The 21,499-nt window shown below is 42.4% G+C and overlaps 1 protein-coding gene across 2 annotated transcripts in view; it reads right to left on the bottom strand.

Annotated features, from left to right (window-relative positions):
* Positions 1–21,499, bottom strand: part of MAF (MAF bZIP transcription factor) — a 194,666-nt gene that overhangs the window by 134,146 nt on the left and 39,021 nt on the right. The window lies entirely within an intron of this gene.

A 21,499-nucleotide genomic window follows, 5' to 3' on the forward strand; every position in this document is an offset into this window, starting at 1 on the left:
TTGTACCTTCAACATTTGCACACACTTCAGCTAACATCAGTGTGATCTGTATGCAACAAACACAGTGTGCCCAATGATGACTGAATTACTCTGGAGGAACTACAATTGATAAGACAATGATTTATGGACCTATTGTTTTCTAGGTTCTTGTAAATAATCCTAATTGGTGTTAATCATCCACCCTCTGCTTTGTGTTATCACCAAGCAAAGTACACTTCCTAAAGAAGCTATTTAGGGCCATAATCCTTCTGAAAGGCAAGACAGCTATTGACTTCCACAGGACCTGCATTGAGGTGCTCAACCAGAAAAAAATCTCTGGAATATGAGCAAAACACATCACACTGTCTTTCCATGCTTGCACTGAAATTTTCTGTAAATTCAGCGTGTCAAAGTAATCCCTTCCATGTGGGCTTCATGCAGTGGCACTCCAGCCTTTCTCCCAGCTCAGAAAAGCACCACACAGGAGGTTCATTTGCTGATGTTCCTTTACTGCCAGTGTGCAGCTCCTGCCTGCATCCCCTTGGCACAATCTGGCTGTGTCAAACCTGACAAAGGCTGCTTTGGAAGAGCAGACACCTGCACCAGGACCTGGTGTTTTTCTGTCTCTGATTTTGTTGTTGTGCCTGAAAAAGTGCTTTGATCTTTTGGTGCTCCACTGTTTGTCACTCCATGCCCTTGTCACGAGGGAGCCATGGCACTTGAGACCCCCTTCTCTGCTGGTTTTAGGCGTAAGGTTTGGTGGGCTCAGTTCTAGCATACAGATGAGCTTGCTTGACTTTAACAGGTCTGCACTTTAAATAACACTTAAATAGCGTTCTAGAGGGTGCAGTCACACACTCCTTGCTTATGGAAACTACAAGGAAACCAGACAGCTTTTCAATTTGTGTATCAAAGAGAAGGAGATTTACACATAAAAGGGTGAATTATTTTGATTTGTAGTTTTCAACCCACTATACATTCTCCAACATAAGTGCTCCCTTGTCTCTGCTTTCTGATAGTTCATATCAGGTTCAGTGGCCTAGATTTTCAAAAGTGGTAATTTTGGAGGCCAATATTCCTCAGTTCCAACTCAAGGTGCCTTAAAGAGACCAGATATTGTTAAGATACTCTATATCTTTGGCAAATAGGGCCATTTTAGCACTTCTCAAACTTGACACCCCAAAGCGACAGTGTGAACAATCCTCAGGGGTGGGTTGGCCTGAGGAATAAAGCTTTCCCCCACCACACCATCCCTTTCACTGACACCATCCTCACAGCATCATACCCCCACCACCATTAAAGATTCCTGCAGAGTCAACATCACCAGTCCTTTTTTGACATTCTCAACCACCAAACATCCTGAATAACCTGCAAAAAGAGCTCATTTCCTCAGCTATTTCATCTTTTAAGTAGCTGTAAGAGAAAAGTCTTCTAAGGCATGAGGCTGGATAGCCAAAATCTAGCTATATGGTATTTGAGGGAGAGGAGGGGAGAAACCCTATCCCATTATCTGCATTATCCCGTTACCCTTGGATGTCTTCCATGTACTTGGAAAAGCAATGCCCCTTTCTTGAGGCTTCACATTGCAGCCACTGCCTTTTTGGCAGAAGAAGGGTGGATGTGGCTCCCTTCAAAGTCAATCAATGTCACATCTTTAATCAATCTAGAAGGTCACCACTGCACTTCCATCAAAAAAAGTTGGGTACAATTCTCGCTGAGTCCTGATTGTTTGTGGGGAACTCAGGTTGCAGTGGGTGTTAGAAAAAGTCTTTTCTGGCCCTTACCTCAGCACATCTTCTATTCCTAGGCTCTTTGTAAGAGTTTAAGATCAAATGAGAATTGTACCCAGGACTCTCAGATACAATGGTGCAGGAGGATGTGCAGTGAAACCTCAAAACACACCAAAGTGACTTAGCTTTGTGTTTCTTTATGGCTGTGAACACATCCAGCTTTGCTGTCAGGTTCAGAAAGCTTAGGGAGCTTTTGAGTGAAGTCAGGTCACATTTTGAGCAAGCTTACAATGATTTTGAGTTTCACATTACAATCGCCTATGAAATGCTGTTGTTCATCTGGGATGTCTGTGAGTGGTCACAAAACACAAATCTATTGTGTTTCAGGGAGCTGTGACTAGGAGGGAGGATAATGGCAAGGAACGTGTCAAAAACACTCAAACCTGAAGTCAGGACCCCTTACACAAACACACCCATCAATTCAAAACCCTGAATCTATCAAGCCAGAAAATTCATCCCCCAAGCTGGAGTAATTTCATTTCCATCCTGGTACAATTGGAGCAGGATCCAAAGCCCAGTAAAGTCAAGGGTAGAATTTCCATTGATTTCTGAGGAGCCTGGATCAGATCCTAGATCACATTGTCACTGCAGCAAAACCCAGCCGTGTTGCAGTGTACCCACCTGCTCTCCAAAGTCTCAGCTCTGGCCCTTCAAATCCATTGCAGGTACAACCTAGGTTATTCCAGCATTTACTTGGTGCAAGGCTAAATAAATACTGTTTTATCAGAATCAGCAATACTGCTCCTCGTTAGTAAATTTGGCTAACTAATGCACACCTTTTATTAGGACAATTTGTCTCCTTAAGTCAAAACCAAGTGTCAAAATCCCTATTCTGTCAATCAGTGTGGTGCCCTCCTGTACCAATTGTGAACTAGGACTGGTTAAAGACATACAGAAAAAGTGAATAAAGACCTTACAATGTTTTTTTTTAATGAGGTACTTCAGCTTCTTTTACAATAATTCAACAAAATCTGACCAGGTAAGGGATCAACAGCTTTTTTGAACACAAGAAAGAAAGAAGGGAAGAAGGAAATCAAAAAGGAAGGCAGGCAAGAAGGGAGGAAGGAAGAAAGGAGGGGAGGAAGACCCTCTGTTTCATTTATTAATACTTCATATTGACAAGTCACAAAAAGACAAAAACCTTCTGTAACCTTTGCCTGTTCTCAACAAAATCACCCACCTCCAGACACTGCTGAAATTACTTTCTTAGGCAGTTCTGTAATGCAAATTATTCTGCACACTAAGAAATTATTTCAAAAATAAGACGCAGAGATTTTTTTCCTTGTGCCAGAGAGGAATTTCTGGGAAGAACAAATAATCTTCTGCAGCCAGTACTAGAATAGGTGCCCTAAACAAACCTCCAGAAGGAGCATAATGAGGCAATGATTTATGGTGTGCTATGCAAGTCTCACTGCTGTGTGTTGTAAGAACCAGAGAAAAGGAGAGGCAGTAATCATGCAGCCTCCTCCTCCTCCTCGTGTGTTTCTGGATATTACCTGCTCAGGATATGAGTGTGAGACAGGGCTGCAGCCTCCCTGAACTGCAGGATTGGCAAATGATCTTTGTGCTGCAACATCTTGTCTCGTATTTACAGCACCATCTCCCACTGCCTAAAAAAAAAATTAAAATCTGCATATGGATATTCTGAAAGTTTGCACAAATATAAAATGTCATTCGTGTTGGACGTGTTATTACTTGGTGTGTTCCAAAAAGGATTTTCAGCAGTGTTGCCATCAGCAGGTAGGATCCTGGATATTTCAGACTGAAGGGGAAAACTTCCCTTGGCTGCAAAAGGGGCAGCATTTTACCTGTGAATTAGGGACTAAATACAGACAATGAATTCTGTCCACAGAAATATTTGTAAGAAATCTTGGTCTTGAAGTACTAGAATCAATTAAATGAAGAGCAGAAATATGCAATGGAACCAGCATTGCAACAATCAATATAAATCAACATGAGCCTGACCCTGTATATGTTGTATTTGCAATTAGTTGGGTTTTTTTTACAATTTAAAATTCATCTAGGTTCTTGTAATGACTGACAGGTTGCTTGCACTTCTGCCCATATTCCTCCATATTTCTCCAATTTAAAATACAAAACAACAAAAAAAATCCCCACAACTAAGAATTAGTCTTCAAATGTCTCTGGTAAGTTATTTATTGTAAATAAACATGGAAAAGATTACCTGCAGACTACTCATGCTCAACTTCCCCCCTAGCCCCCCCCTGCCCCAAAAGGCTAAATCAGTGAAATAAATTAATTGTTATGAATTATTCAGCTCTACCTGTGGCAATGAAAAATAGCAAGAGCATTAGGATTCTTCTTTGTGTACTAAGCCTCTAATTTATAGAGAATGCATATTAATAAAACACCGGATATTCATCAATATTCAAGTCACTGGCTGCCTGCCTATTTAATCTAAAATTACCAGCCAGCTCAAAACTCTTACTAGTTAATCATGTAATCTAAGCCATTCTGATATTGATGGTTAACATTAATTGCCCAACTGCCATTTATAAAAACCTCTCCTACATCTTCCCTTTGCCTGGCAGAGAACCTTTGACACGTTTAACTTTTCAAACAAACTGGAGTAGGTCAGCTCATCTAGCCTGTTCTCCAGCTCAAAATGTTTGTTTGCTTCATTCTCATGAAAGGGATATTGTCTCCTGTTGTGGTTTTGCTTTTGAACATAAACAGCAAAAACTGTCCTTCATTATAAAGATCTTTGATATGTTCCCCTCCTGCTGCAGATGTTCTGCAGGTGGAAAGGATAACCAGCTGGATTTTGTTGCCTGCACAGATTGTGTCATCCTTCACAATGGAAACAAAAGTGCTCAGATCAGGAAGGCCAAAACAGTCTCATCCGCCAGCCACGTACTCTACAAAAAGCCACCAACCACAGACTTCCTCCCCCAAACCTGACTTCACACTCCAAAGGGGATGGCTGGCAAAGAGCAGTGACACCTTCAGACATTGCCAATTTCTCCTGCACAACCTGCTCTGCACAAATCAAGGTGAAGTGTAAGAAATGGGGGAAAGTCTCATGTGATAAAAGTTAGTCAAAGTTTAAAATCAAACTACCAAACTTGTCATACCAGTAAGAAGTGCTGATGAAGGGGATGGCAGTGGCATCTTCCTAAAGCAATGTACCTGAGCTGGTCTTGGTACTTATCATGAGAATTTTTTTCTATTCTTCGTTTTCCTTTTTATTAACTTAATCAAATTAAAGTTAAAAAAAAAAAAAAAAAACAGAAAAAAACCCAAAACCCCACAAGCAAACATAAACCTTTCAGTTATTCTAACCAAAAAGTTAGGATCCTGGAAGTTAACTGCAAATCAGCAGACTTGCAAAGAATTCAGTATAGCAGAAACTTCAAACTACAAATACATAGAGTCACATAAGTGCTACTTATAATTAAAAAAATATTTTTAAAAACAACACTCTTACCCCTTTCAAATGACATCCTTGCATCATTTAAACAGAAATTTAAGTATCACGGAAAATTTTGCAAAAAATGGGATTTTTTTTGAGTAAAGAATAGTTTTCTCCGTAATACAGTAATTCTCTGGATTGAGAGAAATTCCTTGCATTTTATGATTTTGCCCCTCTGGAATCCAGGAACTACCAAGAAGTTAACCAGTTTATGTTCCCATGGAGTGAGGGCTGCTGAGCAATGCCTGGTCAGATAAGACACATAGTGTTGCTTCGACTACTCCGGAGCAAAACCACCCTCCTGGCCTTGAGGCTTACGTAAGGGACCCCAGCACCCATCCCAGCCGTGTCAATAAGAACTTGAACGTGGACGTGTGCAGAAGGCAAACACCCGGTGTGCAATGGCAGCGCCTCCCAGCCCGTTTCAAAATCCCGGTCAATATTTGCGGAGGACGTTTCGCAGCCCTCGCGCAGGTCCCGGCGGCCGTGAGCTCCGAGCTGCCGAGAGGGAACAACATGCTGACAGCCAGGAGAAAATGATGACTGCACGGTGAAACACAGCCTCAGAACAAGCAAGGACTAAATAAACTCTCACCATACCTCGGTAATTCTTTGTGGCACAAAAAGTGGCTTGGGCCTTGTCTGAACTGGGCTTTTACCTAAGTTGGAAACCCATGTTTAAATTAAATTTAAAGACCATTCTTCTTAAAAGCACTTCTACAATGCTTTGGCTGGACAGTGTATTTTTCTAACCAATGTTTACATAGTTTGACCCATTTTCACTTCTTTGCTTTAGCTGAAACTATTAATTAAGCTATTTAAAAATTAAATTGAGTAGATGCCTGCTTTGGACTGGATCTCAGGCTTCATTTAATTGTTGGTTCTTGTCCTGAGTTTGGCTGTGAGGGTGTGTGAATCTGTCTCCATTTGGAAATGAATACAAAATTAAAAATATATTTCATACAGACAATGAGATTGAGTAAAATACTGAAGACATGCCCTACTTTAATTGTTTTAATTGTTTGGGATATATCCCCATGATATTGAAAAATTACATCTGCAAGAAGCACGGTGACATGAGTCCAGTGTAGCTCACTGTGGAAAACTGCAATTTTAAATGGCTGAGCTGGTATTAGAAATACAAACCAAAGTTCAATTTTTGTGAGCACAAAACCAGTCACATATCATATTTCTTGTGATTTGTATGTCACAATCATGCTGGATTTTCAAGTGGAAAAGATGCCTAGAAATTAATTAAAAGGGTCATCTCCATTTTTCTATTTGCAACTAAAATAATTCAGGGCTTTCTCTCATAGACTGGCCAATGTGCAAACAAAAGTCTGATTTAGATTTTCCCATTGAATGGCTTTTCTGTACAGAAATCTCATGAAGACACACTGATTCTTTAAACTTCACTGTTGATGCTGAAATTATGCTGTGTGTCAAAATTACATCAAACAACTGCACTTATTTCCACCAGAAAAATTTGATTATTTCACTCTCATTTACATTACATTTTTTCCCCACTATATTGCTGACTTGGTAATTCCCTTAGGTCTGGACACCTCCAAGTAGATTTTTTCAGCAGAAAGAAAGCTTTCATTATATTTCATAATTTTTTTCCTCCTTGATTTGAATGTTATAATTGGGTTGGAGAGATATTTGTTGCTAACTTCATGTTTTGCCAGGCTCCATGAGCAGCATCTTTTAATTTCTCTCTTTTCAATGAACCTTTTGACTTGATAAAAGTGGCTCTAAGGTATTTTTACAAAAGAGGCCAACAGAGCTAGTTCATTTTAAACCCTTCTCTTTAAAGTATCTCATTTCCTTACTATTTCTTAATAGAGGCACTATCCTGCAATATCATAAAGAATGCCACAGTTGACTTCAGTGGGACCAGGATCACTCTGTGCTGTAATTAGTTCTATATTTCAAAATATTAGAGGTCATTTTCTTCCTTTTTTTTAATCTGAGAAAAGAAAACATTTGGTAAAAAAAGGCTTTCAAGTGTGACTGTCAGTAGAATACTAAAAATAAGTTGCAGGCATTCCAGTTGCTACAATTTATGTTTCTAATGAAATTTTCCTCTTCTCATTTACTGCAAATTTTTAATGTAAGCTTTTACAGCCATTGATTCAGTATCTTTAATCTTCCACCAATATTAGATAGAAATGGAACTAACTAGGGAAAATCTATCTGGTTATAAAGCACAGTGTCTATAAAGTTGTTCAGTTCATCCAAAACTGCTTTTTTTTTTTTTTTCCCAGCGGGTCGGACAGGATAAAATTATATTTTGAAATACTGTTAATACTATTCTGAGATTAATACACTGGTAATTAATAATAAGTTTAAAATATTATGATGCCTCTGGAGAAATCAAAGGATTCAGTGTCAATCACCCTGACTACCAGCACTGGGCAAGATCCCACAGCGCCAAGTTCTGGTTCTTTTAATTGCATTCAGCAGCAAAAGCAACTCCCTGAGACTGGTAGCAGGATTCAGCTCCAGCCCAGACCAGGGAGGGAGCACATAATTTCCAACTACTCATTTAGATGGGATCTGTCAGGTTTTGCATGAGCAAAGGCCTGGGAGCCAGTCTCACAGGGAGAAAATAGCTGAGCACCCACACCCCGGGTCATGGCCTCTCCATCCTTCCCTGTGCCGAGGGCTTGCTGCAGGCTCTGCCAGCACCACGCTCCCTGTTTTGCAAAGAGGGCTGTGCTGCTTCACTGGGAACTGTCAGGCTCCATCCCCTGCCCCAGGATCCTCTCCCCAGCCCCATAAACACCCCGGAGCAGACACCCTTTGTCCACACAGTCTATTTATAAAACCCCACTTCCAACATGTTTCGGCTGGTGTAGGTCAGCTCCACGGTTCCAATTATGTCAGCCAAGCTGTGTAGCAGGAAGGTGCAGCACCCGAAGAAATGGTTCAGGGCCAGTAACAACTTGACCCCAAGCAGCCCCAGCAGAGCAGCATGTCTGACCATGCCCTACGAGCGGGGCAAATACGTGCTTTTGCCTCATGACCATCGTGTCAGTGCTAAAAATATAAAGCACTTCGACCCTGCAAAGAGCTGGGGTGTGTCTTATGGACAGTCCCTTTAAAATCCACAGGTCTGTGAGGCAGAATGAAATCCCGCACCCACTGAAGCAAATGGAAAAACTCTCCTGCCCTGCAGGGTGCCAGGAGTTGCTTCCCAGGGCAGGAAAGTTAAGAACATGTGCAAGACTTTGGCAGGACAAGAGACCTATTTTTGGACACTGCTTATTCTAGGTATTTCTACTGTTCCCATTAACACTGTCCCAGAACACATGAGACTCATTCATGCATTTGTTCATCTTGAAATGAGAAATGAAGGTTGCCCAAATTCCCTGGATGAGGAACATCAGCAGCAGAGGCAGGTCTGTCTGCTTGGGGGCGTCTCCCACACGGAGTTTGGCTGGGACGTGGGTACACCAAGCAGCCCTCTGCAGCAGGGCATGGGGATACAGACTCTGGAAACCTCTTCTGCCATAACTGCCCAGGTATTTACCCTTCCCACACCCTCTGCACAGGCAGTAACAGATGAGCCCCCTCAAACACCCAACAGTGTCTCAACATCTGCCACGCATGGACAGGCACTTCCACATCCCTGTGGGAAAGTAGTGTGTATTCCTGCTCTGCTGCTGAGACCTGACCTGTGTCCCCACTCCACTTCTCATCATGCACAGTTTCATGGCTGGGGTGCACAGGAAGGTCCTGCCAGGATACAACTGGTAATTTCCCACATTCCCAGGGCTTTATCCAGGACCACATACCAGTCTCCAGACAGAAAGGTCTCTGCTGTTTCCAGCAATGGGTTAAAGTGTTCCCCCTGTACTGGCCAGTGTGGTCTGGAGCAGTGGGGAGGTGAGTACCCTACATGGCCATGGCCATGGCTTGGCACACAAAGCATCCCAGACATGCACAGCCATCCTCACCACCTCGTCTGGGCACAAGGGAGACTTCAAGGCTACATGCACGTGCACGTGCATCTTTTTTCTTCCATCTCATCTATATTTGGCACAGGGAAGGGGTGTGATCTCCTGACAGTGTGAGAAAAAGTCTCTATTTATTCTGTCTGGAAGGGCGTTGTGTGCAGTGAGAGCATCTCAGCTCACATGTGTGCTCACAGGAGACATCATTTGGGGTGCTGACAGAGGAGCCCTGGTGCATCCCCCCGACCATGGGGGTTTACCTGCAGATCACAGCCAGCAGAAGGAGAAATTACTTCAAATCTACCCTGCCCTCTTCCAGCACCCTAATACTGTCCAGAAGAGCCAGTGCTGAGTTTCAGTGGGCTGGAGGTGTGGGCACAGGCTCCCTTCTGCTGACTCGACTGAGCCCCAGGGCCCCTCAGGGCTGGCGGTGACGGGGGCACTTCTGTCAGCACTCTGCGGAAACAAGTTAATTGACATATGCTAACACACTGTTAAACATAACACTGTCGTGTTTAAAAATATACTAGCTGGTTGGATCAAATGCATTTTAAAACACGATTTTTTTTTTCCTGTAAAGGATGAGGTTTTGGTTAACATGTGCTAGTAAAAACATTTTTGAACATGGTTGAGATGCAGGAGATGTAAGAGCAAGAGCAAGTGTCCTTTGGCTGAGTACAGTCTGCAGGGAAAATTAACTTAAAAAACATGTTTTCCCTGATAATGTTAATTTGTTTACATTGTCCAGTTCACAGGATTTCAACATGAACATGCAGCAAAATGTCTGTGTGCAGCATAATACCCATGTAATCCATCCGCAGCGTTTGTAAATTCAGCCCTCAGGCACCACCGCAATAAACACCATAATCGCGTAATACGATAATAACAACTCCCCAAAAGCATTACAACTCTTCCTGTCAATACAGGTATCTCTTTAATGACATGCTAAAACTGAAACCAGAATTAAAATCAAGATGTTGTTTTGTGTCTTTAGCTATAGTTGTAATGTATATCCAGGCAGAAGACCATTCCCTCCCACTGAAAGGAAGCCAGTTTCTGACTCTGTCCACTTTTCTTTCTGTAAATTGCTACTGCTGGAAAACACACAAACCACTCCTCTTTGCATGCTCTTCTGCTGCAGGCTGGTCCTCCAGCACTCTTCAGCCCAAGGATTCTACAAAACTAAAAGCTGCAATAACTTTTTACTTCTAGTTTGAAGCCAGGATCCTCAGCCACACAATCACTTCCAGTGAAGCTCTTCACACCATCACAGAGCAGTGAGTGTGATTTTGGCTGGTGGATGAAATAGAAAGTGCAAGAGAACACTACAAGACAAAAGACTTTCCTTCCATGCAAATATACTGTGGGACAGCAAATGGAAAATGAAATAGCAAAATCTAGGTCAGTGAAAAGCTTATGGTATGAAGAAACAATAAGCAGAATTGCCTCTAAATATAACAAATACTTACTCAGGTTTTTACCAAAAGCATTGAGGGTTCTTTAAACAATAATGCTGGGACCTGATTTGTAAATATGCATGTTCAAATATCATGATGCAAAAATAAAGTCAAGATTCAAAAATGAAGCCATACATCAAATGCCTGGCAATGAAGGTACACAAATATATGCTGTGATTGTCCATCATCTGTGCCTGAGTCAGTGTAATTGTAGAGCTGTACGAGGGGTTCTCAATCAGGCTTTGGGGATGAAGTGCAGAGCTGAGACCCATCTCTGGGCTGAAATCACAGGGGCTGCAGAGAATTTGCATAGGTACTGCTCAGAGATGACATTTCTGTTAGAATAAGTGAGGGTGTTTTGAGGTTTACATTCCATTTTCTGTGTAGGGTTTGAAGCACAGGAGAAATTAAAACAAAGATGCCTATGGAGATGAAAGGAACCTGCGGGACACTTAAAAGCAAACCTGTCATTACAGACATGCCCGGGGCAGGGTGTCCCCAGCTCCAAGCACTGCTGCCACATGTAATGGCAACCTCTGTGCTCAGGAATGTCTTCTCCTGGGACTCCAAGGATGGCCATTTCATCAGAGAGCTGCGGCCAAGATGACCCTGGTCGTTTGAGCTTGGACTCCACGGTGTGAGAGTTCTTTTCAACCTAAATGATTCTGGTATTCTGTGTGCTGCAGTCCAGTACCTTGGCCCTGAAGATCTGTGAGATGTGGAACGGGAAGGAAGGCTGAGGTTGGAGCTTAGAGAAGGTTGAACACATTCTCGCAGCACTAGCTGCTACCAGAAAGAGAAAGGAGAAAAAAGAAAGGAAAAAGCTGAGGCTTAACACTTATTCCAGACTCCTGCCCTTACCACACTGTGACTGAGAGATCAGAGGACTGTCCTGCCTCTGCCCTGGGGCAAATGCTCCTGGTGAGAGGATCTGGTGAAAATTTGTAAAGTCCTCTGGCTATGCTATTCTCCAGAGAAGATGATATTAAAAGATTTTTTTAAAAGAGCAAGCAAGAAAAAAGCCTGCAAGCTTATGAACTTCCTTGATCTGAAGCTCCACAAATTCTTTCCATGGTTTTGGTACAGCACCTTATGTGCAGGGTGGAAAGGGGAAGCTATTGAGTGTTGAATTACAGAGGGGAAAAACATCTCAAATTCCTTACTATTTATACTCACAACTTTCCCAAATCATTATACACAAATCTCCTAGCCTCAGCTGAACCGCTCACAGGTTACAGGGCCAAGAAAGAGGTGGAGCCTTCATGGCTCACTCTAAGCCTTTCAGAAAGTTGAAATTCCTAAAAAAAAATGAAAGCAATGAATGTTACCATGCCAGGCAGAGAAAATTCAACCTCTACAGCGCCTCACAAGAAGAGAATTAATATACAAGACAGTAGGAGGTTGCTTTCATAACAGGGAGCATAGACTGCTTATTTGTGAGAAGTTTTCTGGGACTACCTTCATTGTTAAGCTGAGGCTGACACTGGGTACAGAGAGACAGAAATTTGACAAAAGCATTGAGCGATTGGGGGTATTTGAGAAAAAAATCTATTCTGGTAGTCCAGACACTAGGCTGGGACTTGTTAAGTTGTGAACTTGTTAAATTCCGGCTCCACCAACGGCTTCCTGCATGACAAGAAACCAAGAGCCTATTTCTGCTGGTACAAATTCTCCTTGACTTTCAGAGACACCACAGCCTTCATGTGGCAGCTCCTCACCCATAAAGTTGTTTGAGGATCAGCTTCCCCTCCTGCACATGAACTCCATCAAACACCCCTGGGATGTATCAGCAAACCAGGGGGCAGTGAGGGGCTTTAACCTCATAGGACAGGTCCAGGTGCAAGCCCTGAGACATTCATCTTTGCACAGTTCTTCTCCACCTCCTCACACAAACCTCCTTTTGGGGTGGCTTATTTGACTTTTTTAAATTCCTTTTGCCACTCCCACAACCAGTGGATGGGGGAGAAGTGGATGGTTTTCAGATTTTAATTTCCTTGTCATTATTTATGGTGTTTCCTTGTTTTGCCAAAGTTTCATTAATTGTTTTTAGCCTAAACAGGGAATTAAATTAGGAACACCCATTTCTACTTTTGTTTCTGGATATTTTCACTTCATGGCTTTCAAGTTTTAGCAAGTGCTCTTATTTTTGGATTTTCAACATTGAACAGGGCAATAGAGACATTAAAGTAAGAAATATGCTAATTGGACTATATAATAAATGTAAAAGTTATGAGAACTCTCTAATCACATGAGATTTGGAGGCTCCCACCTCTACCCTAATTAAAAATCTCAGTCTGATATGGTTTAGCATTAGGCTCACCAATTCTGCTCACAAGTACCACGTGCGAGAAAGAAGCAACCCATGGGCTCCTTCAGAGGGACAAATGGCATCTTCCATTTTAAGGTCTTAAACTGCAACCATTTTACAAGAAGGACCCAGGAAACTCCACCAACAGAAACAGAGATGTGGAGGATCTGTGCTCCTCCAGGACTATCTGGGTCCTTAGGAGGACACATGAGATCCTCAAGAGGATTGAAAGGAAGAACCCCATGGACTGATTCAATAGGGCACTTTCTGTCCTCATATCTCTCTGAGGGAATTCCTGGAGGGTAATACACAGGTCCTACTGTCCAAATTCTTCACAGATTATCTACTAACCAAAAAGTCTGCTGCCAAGAAGAGTGCTGATAGCCAGGGAGGTAGCTGCTCTCCCACCTTTTCCATGCAGGAGGAATGGCCCTGAGCTCACAGATTTGCTGCCGTGCACAAGGTGCCAATGGAGCCAGCAGGGTTCAATGATGTGTGCAGCCATTGAACTCTGTTGTGTTTATCCACACCCAAGGGCTTTTTAAACACGGACTGTTGCATTACCCAAAAAGCACCTTAGCCAACACGCTCTCAGATTTCCAACTGATAGCCCTTAAAAAATAGAGTTTTGCCCCATCAAACAAGCAACTATAACATTACTAGAGGTCTTGAGCTTTTTGTGCTGAGCTTCGACCTATAGCAGTATTTCCCTGCTAGAAAAAAGCAGGCTGGAGTTGGTGACATAACACCAAATATACAGATGGGACCACACTATAATTAGCAAGGGAATGTCATTCCTGCCATCTTTGCTTCGTTTGTAACTGCGCCTGTAAGCTCTAGGGAATGGTGTGCATTTCACACAGTCTGCACAAGAACAAGGATTGCCAACTGTCCTAGTTCTGGTGGGATACCCTTGGTCCTCTGACCCAAGGCTTGCAGAGATGCCAGCAGTGCTGCTGGAGAGCGCTGCCCCTCACCAGGCCACTGCCATGACCCCTGGTCCCCGGGCAGAGAAGAGGGATTTCTCTGCATGGAATCAACAACTCATCTCCCTCTAAAACACCTCCCATCCAGAGGAGCACTGCCCATTGCTCCTTGACAGGCTCCTTCACACAGACCCAAAAACATCCTTTTGCTCATCACCAAGCCAAATGAGCAGCCTGGGCCTAACAAGAGAAGCCAATAACTCTGTTCCTCTCCACACTCAGCCTGGTCCCAGGAGGGAGAGGATTTATTCAGAGCAAATATGAGGATTTTCACTGGAGCTGTGCTTTTTAGCATCTAACCGCTATTTTTAAATCTCTCTATTTGTTCCAGTAAAACACCAAATCAATGTTTAAGGTTTTACTGCTTACTTTAAACATTCTCAATAATGTCAAGTCCAGTTGTCTTTTGAATACTTTGTCATCCTCTGCAGGCACTTAGTTGAAAAACCTACTGTTGGCTTTGCTCTGCCTGTGCAATCAGGTGAATTTGTTTGGTTTTTCACCAGGCTGCACAAACTGGTGAAACGAGCCAGGGGAGCAAACAAATCCATAATGTAACATGTTGCTTGTCTTACGCACAAAATTCAACTCAGCTTACTCGAGGAGGCCAATTCATCCTACTGAGTCCAAAGGGACCTTGCCTCTGAAGGTCTCAAAGCATGTTAGAAACATTAAGTTGTACAGATTTTTAACCTTAGGGATTTTAAACAGAACAGACCCCTGTGATCATCTCATCAGAGTCTTCTTCACGACACATAAATAATTTCCCTGTGTATTTCTTGCACAAACACTGAATTTTGAGATAGAGCACATTTTTCTGGTAAGGACTTTGGCCTCGATGGAAAACTTCAAATGATGCTCAAAGCACCACATCCTTATGTAAGATTTCCTGATTATTTTGTTTTTGTCATGAAAAGTCCACCACTACAACTACTCCCACCGTGCCACCATATTAATTGTAGAGGTGAGTAAACTGAGGCACAGAGGAGTCAGGACTTCCCCAAGGTTACAATATCCAAGTGTGGTTTCCCACTGTTATTTTTATCGAGGTTCAGAGTTCCACTGAAAGGGCTGTCTGGTGTGAGCTGCCAGTCCCTGCTGTCCCCTTCCTTCTGCCCCCATCTGTGTTGTGTCTCTGCTCCCTGCACAGCCCCAGGTGAGGGAGGCACCCCAGTGCCCCCAGCACCCATCTGCACCCCCAGGCTGTGCTCCCAGAGCCCCTGAGTCCTGCCCCGTTTGTGACAGGGGAATCAGGCAGCTCCTCAGCTGGAGCCAGAGTCCAGGAGACTGGAGACCTGGAGTCTGCTCACAGCTCTGCCACTGCATTTTTGCAGATCTGTAGGGAAATCACTTATTTCCCCGGGATTTCCCCATAAATTTGACAGAGTGCCTTGAGATTCCCCAAGGAAAGGCACTGTTCAAGTACAAAGCTTAATTATGATTGTTATAATATAGTCATGCCACTAATTCCCACTAAGAACTGCAAATCGCTCCCATTCCGCTCCTCCATCCCCCATGCTTGTCAGTGCTGGTGGACAATTAATTCCTCAAAATGGAATATATTAAACACATGTGAAATCTTTTTTATTCACAGGACATCTCTCAGCAGATTGCAGTTCCCTTCAAACATATTTGCGATTTGAATGCGTCAAGTGATGTATTTCCACTTTTTTTTTTTAACAGCTTGACAGAATTTATTCAAAATTCAAGTTGTGACTGGCCAAATAAATCTTGCAACATCCTTCCTATGCCTGTGATCAACCAAATTCTTCTGCCATGTAGAAATTTAAAATTCATTTTCTATAAAGCTTGCATAGTTGTCTTTAGAAATCATAATTGAATGAGCTGCTTCCCCCCCCCCCCAGTTAAATTTAGTCATTTTGAAATCCACAGGAAGCAATCTCAGGAGGAGTTTAGAAGGCTGAGGTGAGTTCATTGAAAACCTCAAATGAATTAAAATATATTGAAAATACCTTGCATTTTTGCCCTGCAATAAACACCAAGGCTGCCACAAGAAATGCATCAGCCTCTCCCAGCCAGGCTGAGCCAAAACTATTATGACTTTTCTTAAGCCGAGGGGTTAATGAAACCCCTGCCACTAGGGTTAAAGGATAAATTCAGCTCTATGGCCATTGCTTAGGGAACATTTGAAGGGCAGTTCAATATCCCACCTACAAAAATCAACCCCTCTGCTGTCACCCCTGCAACCTGAACAAGGAGCTCTGAGATCTATTTGTGTAATATTAGACCTGAAAAAAATTACAAGTTGTGATGAAATTAAAGACATCCAAATTTTTAGCCATTCTCTGCTGATAAAGGCTCTATTATTACCATTTACAAAGGGGAAACACAGCCAATTATAAGCTACTTCTGGCACATGCCAGGCCTCAAGTAGAAGATAAGCCAACACAGCAGAGCTTGCAGCTGGAAGCCCAGAAACATGAAAATGAGCTGACTCATGGAAATATCCTCATATAAAATATCGGTTGGTTATTTTTCTCTGCCTCCTTTCTGTGTGTCTTAGGAATGATATATGAATTGCCTTATTTACTTTGTCCCATAAAACTTACATTTTTTTATTAATGTGCTGCCAGCTCCAAGAGCAGTCAGTGTGGGAGCAGATGGAGGGAGGGAAGCAGGAGGGAGAATGCTCTTTTGGGGGCACAGCATGGGAAAGGTCCCCTGCAACACTGCAGGTCCAACAGCACAGTGGCCAGTTTTCACTGAGCTTTGTCCTGCTCCCAGAGAGCCAACCAGCTCCTCATTCTGCCCCGATTTCACCAAAATCAGGAGGCTGCCTGCACTGACCTTGCACTGGGGAGAATTTGAGTAAAATCAGGCTCCTATCCGAAACCAAATTGAGAGCAAAAGTGATTTCCTCTGTTTTTGCCCAGTGTTGCTCATCCCAAAGTCCAGCCCCAGCAGCAAGCCTGATGCCCAGCTCTTCCAGCCCTGCTGTTCCCTAGCAGGCAGGGGATGTCTCTGCCCATGGGCTGCCATCAGCAGAGATGACTGAACTTACCTGCCTGGCACACCAGTGTGGAGCTTTTCCCTGCACTCACCCCAATTTCCAAGAGGAAATGTAACCTTTGAGATGTCTGTCCCCTTTCAAGCCCATCAGAAAGCATTCACACGTTGTTAGGAGAGGCCTGGGTCCAGGTGGGTGGGTGGTGGGATGCTATATGCCTCATTTCCTTAGGAAATGAGGTTAAACTACCCTGCCCTCCCCCGTTATACTGCACTATTGAATTAAGGATGGCGAATGCTCATTATGAATATAATTAAAAGCAACAGCCTCATCTGACAATCTATTTTTATCCGTTCCTCACCTAGACAAGCAGCAGAAGGAATTAAAATCTGAAGGGAAGATCCACAGTCGGGTAGAGTTTTGCTCTCCACTGGATGTAACTGTGTTGAAACACAATTTCAGTAACACGACCTTTCTTAAAAACTACTGTCCAAAAAAGATGTGCTTTGGATGCTTTTTTTCCTAGGAAAACCATGTATAACAACTGCAAGGGCACAGATTGGGAAGATATTTTCATTTTATGAGGGAAGAAGGCATGAGCTTTGCAGCATTTCTTGCACCAGCTGCCGGCCCCCGTGGCGGCAGGGTAGGTAATTAAAAAGGACATCGTGTAACAGATAAATGCAGGATAGTAAGTAGTCATTACTTGATATATAGTATATCATCTATTATTAGAGGCTAATAATTCTCTAACCTATTCATGTTAGTCTTTTGTCCGAGGAGCTGGCTGCTTGGCACACTCTAAATTTCTCAACATAAAATTTACTCGATGTTACAATTCATATCTAATCCCAAATTTCTGCATTTCACTGCAGTATATCATGTAGCGAGGTAAAAGCTCAGCACTAAATCCTTTGCAAAAGGAAGAATGAGCCAACAAAACTCCATGTTTTCACTTTACTGCCAGAAAAAAAAAAATGGTACTTTGAATATTTTTCTTGGTTGTAATTTTATTTCCTCCTTTAGAATGCTGCAATTCTAGACATGCTCAGCTGTACTTTACACAGCACTCAATAATGCACTTTTTGCCTGATATTTTAATATTTGTGGAAATAACCTGCATTTTAAATACATTTCTACATACATTTAAATACATTTTTTAAAATGCATTCTAAAGGGAACCAAAGGAAGTGCTATTGTGTTTAATCAGAAGGAGCAAAATCCTCAAGTCATGTAAATCACCATTTCACAATCTGCTCTGCAGTATCCTAATTTGGAAAGTGTATCACAGCAAACCAAGCTGAATTTATAAAGCATTCTTTACACGTTCAAAACATTCATGTAACTTAAGAGTGTCAATCTCCATCAGCTGTCCTAGATCACTCCAAGAAATAGAAGTAGAATTTATTTATTTAGAACTTCATTTTTCTTCTAACTACAGATGCTTACTTTTCTTTTTTATTTTATTTTTTTTCACTTTCTTTCATTTTAGTTCCTTTAACTTTTACTTTCCTTTCCTTGCTTTTATTTTGCTTTCTTTTGCTTTATTTTATTTTTATTTTTATTTTTATTTCTAAAGCCCAGTCTAAAAACTTAACTTAGGCTATAAAAAAACCCAAGCCACCCCAAAGTACCCAATTACAGTGTCTCCAGAAGGTTTAGAAGCCAGAACAGCACTGATAAAAAAAGCCACACGGGACGAAGCAATAACGCTGTGCTCGCCCCCAGGATCTCCGCTGATGAGCAGCTCTACAAGGACTCCACTGATAAGGGCTCACAGCAAGAAACTCTAGTAGCTGCACCAAAAATGACACCAGATCTCTGCTCCTGTCTTCCAAATTGTTTTCCAGCACAGCTCTCTCCTGGGAGACAGAAAACACTTGCTGCAGGTTATCGAAACCTCACACTTGCCGTTTACCTGGCCCTGCCACCAGCCAAGAGCTGGAGATGCAGCAGGAGGACAAAGTCTGCAAACTGCCAGGAGAGGCTGGAGCAGACCTTGGGAGAGGAGCAATGGGAGCCTCCCAGCAGCTTCACACGCAAATCCCCCCTAAGAGCTCTGGAATACGGCTGGACCCAACTCCAGATTAAAATGAGAGTTGAGTAGTGGAGTTAGGAACTGAGACAGATGGGGAAAATACTCCCCTGGGGATTAGGAAGCATGTGGCATCCAAAATGTGTGATATAATTTTTATGTTATTTGCCTTGTTTAGGTATCCTTCAAAGAAAAGCAGAATTTTGTCCACCAAAGGCTACTAAAACCTCCGTGCATTTTTGCAGTACTGTGCTGCTCGTTTTTTGTCCGTGAGCCACATCGCATCTGTGCTCATTTGAATCCCATTCCCCATAGTTTTGCCTGGAATTGGCACCAGCCTCCCTCTCCTAGAGAGGGATTCTGCATGCTGCACTATAGCTGTTATACTCCACCCCAGAGATTGCTGCAGTTCGGCTTGGCAAGATTTACTTTCAGGCTCCCTGTAAGAGTACAAACATTTGAGGTCCTTTCTGTGTTTTAGAGAGGAAAGAAACACCCTTTGTTAGGACTCTGAGCAGAAATACAAAGGTTCCCACGTCGAGAGGCTCTGCCCTGGCTCTTGGAAAGATGCAGGGAAGGTTGAGCACAGGAGAGTGACCGGCTCAGTCAGAGCACACAGCACTGATGCAATTAAAAAAGACTCATATCTAGAAAGGAAAAGTTTGTGCTGATATTAAAGCGATAGCAGAGGAGGAAAAAGCCCTCTCAAGTGTGTTAAAAACACTTGACCCACTTCTATGTATACTGACAACCCCTTGCTTTTTCCCTAAGATTAGCAGCCTCCACCCCACCTTGCTTGCAGTCTCTGAGGACTTTTAGTAACTTCCTCACTGTTGTGTTTAGGAGATGGGAAATAATTTCCTATGGCTCAAATCTCTGTTAGACCAACTGAATTACAGAAAAAAAAAAATTACTTCACTTTCTAACAGATGCACGAGTGCACCTTGGGATGAATGTGTTACGGAGTCCAAGATATTGCCACCTGCCTCCCAATTACATTTGCTGCATTGTCCCTTGTGGTGTGCACCTGTGACATGCTGGCACAGAGCAGGGACGACTGGAGTGTGCAGGCGTGGACCAAGCCACACAGGATTTTGTTTTGCAAAAGTCTCCCAGCAATTAGTGCAGTGCTTTCTTAAAGCACAAGGGATATTCTGCAGCAGCTGACTTTCTTTCCTACTCTCGATATGGTGAATTAACACAGAGAAATTGTTGTCTTGTAAAGGGGCAAAGCCGTGAAACTGTAATTTAAAAAACTCTTCACCTTAGGATACCAAATGTCCAGCTGGCCAGGGAGCAATCTAACAAGGGAAAAGGTCATTTATGGGCTCCCTGCTACCTCTCCTCACATATACACCTAGTCAGCCAATTAACTACCTCCAGAAATAATTCCCATCAAATTTCAATATGATTTTTACAGCTGAAATAATAGAGAAATCCGCAAGGCTGTGACTGTTTGCAGCAAGAATGATGAACAAAGGAAGGCTTCCAAGGTTTTAGGCTCATTATATTCGTTCCAGTATAACATACTGAGTTTTTTTTCTTCTTTCCCCTGGTAGTGTTACAGCTCTTTAAGTGGCTGAACAGCATCTGCACCAAGAGGACCACATGATGAGAAGCAGAAGCAAGGAGACATGGTATTATGCATATTGTAAGGGTACACTGAGCAATGCACTTGCAGTGACGTATGTACTGACAGGATTAATTTGACATTGGCAAGTGAAAACTTATTTTGTCATTAAGCTATCATAATTATACCATATCCAGAGCCACCGGATGCCCTAGCTGAGAACCCTACATATGCTGCCTTTGCAGTGAGAGGCTAATACAGAATTTTAACATCCATCTATTTTTGATGGGGTTGGTACAGGAGAACAGATTGGGACACTGATGGTTTGTAAGTACCCCACGACTACCTACTGGTAGTCAAGGTGACAGTGGTACTGTAAAATGGCTGAGGGGCATTTGCAGCCTCTTAATGGGGGTCCTGCTTCCCACAGCCTAAAAAGGCAAGAAGACATCCACAGACTCTAAATCTTTTTGTAATGCAGCCTGGCTAAACACTGCTTTTGATTCATATGTTTCCAGCAAAGAGGATATTTCCTTGTAAAACAAGAGCACATTGGAAAAATAAAAACATGCAGGCTACATTCAGGAAAAATGAGCTCTAGAAGCCAGAAAAACCATGAAGATCTTTTGCATGTGACTAATATTCAGAAAAATCAGTCTTTTGTCTCTTCCCCCGTTATTTATTTGGACAATTAGCTACGCTTAAGAATGCACCAGAAATCCAGAAAGATACCAGGACAGAAGAGCTGCTGCTCTGTTAAGGATGTGATATTGCAATATTTATTGCTGCTGAGATAGGAAAAAATGATAGAGTATTCAAAAAAATCTTAAAGTTTTCAGGGTTTAAGAACAGCAATTTTAGGTTACCTTGAGGTGACAATTTACAAACACAATCAAAATTATGTAAGAGGTTAAGTAAAAAAAATTGGTTTCATTCTTAGATCATAAACTCCCTTGTCAATGACAAAATATGCTATTAGTGGCCTCAGTACAATTGTGAAAATATTCCTCAGTT

Source organism: Haemorhous mexicanus, chromosome 12 (genome assembly GCF_027477595.1).
Source record: "Haemorhous mexicanus isolate bHaeMex1 chromosome 12, bHaeMex1.pri, whole genome shotgun sequence".
NCBI lineage: Eukaryota > Metazoa > Chordata > Aves > Passeriformes > Fringillidae > Haemorhous > Haemorhous mexicanus.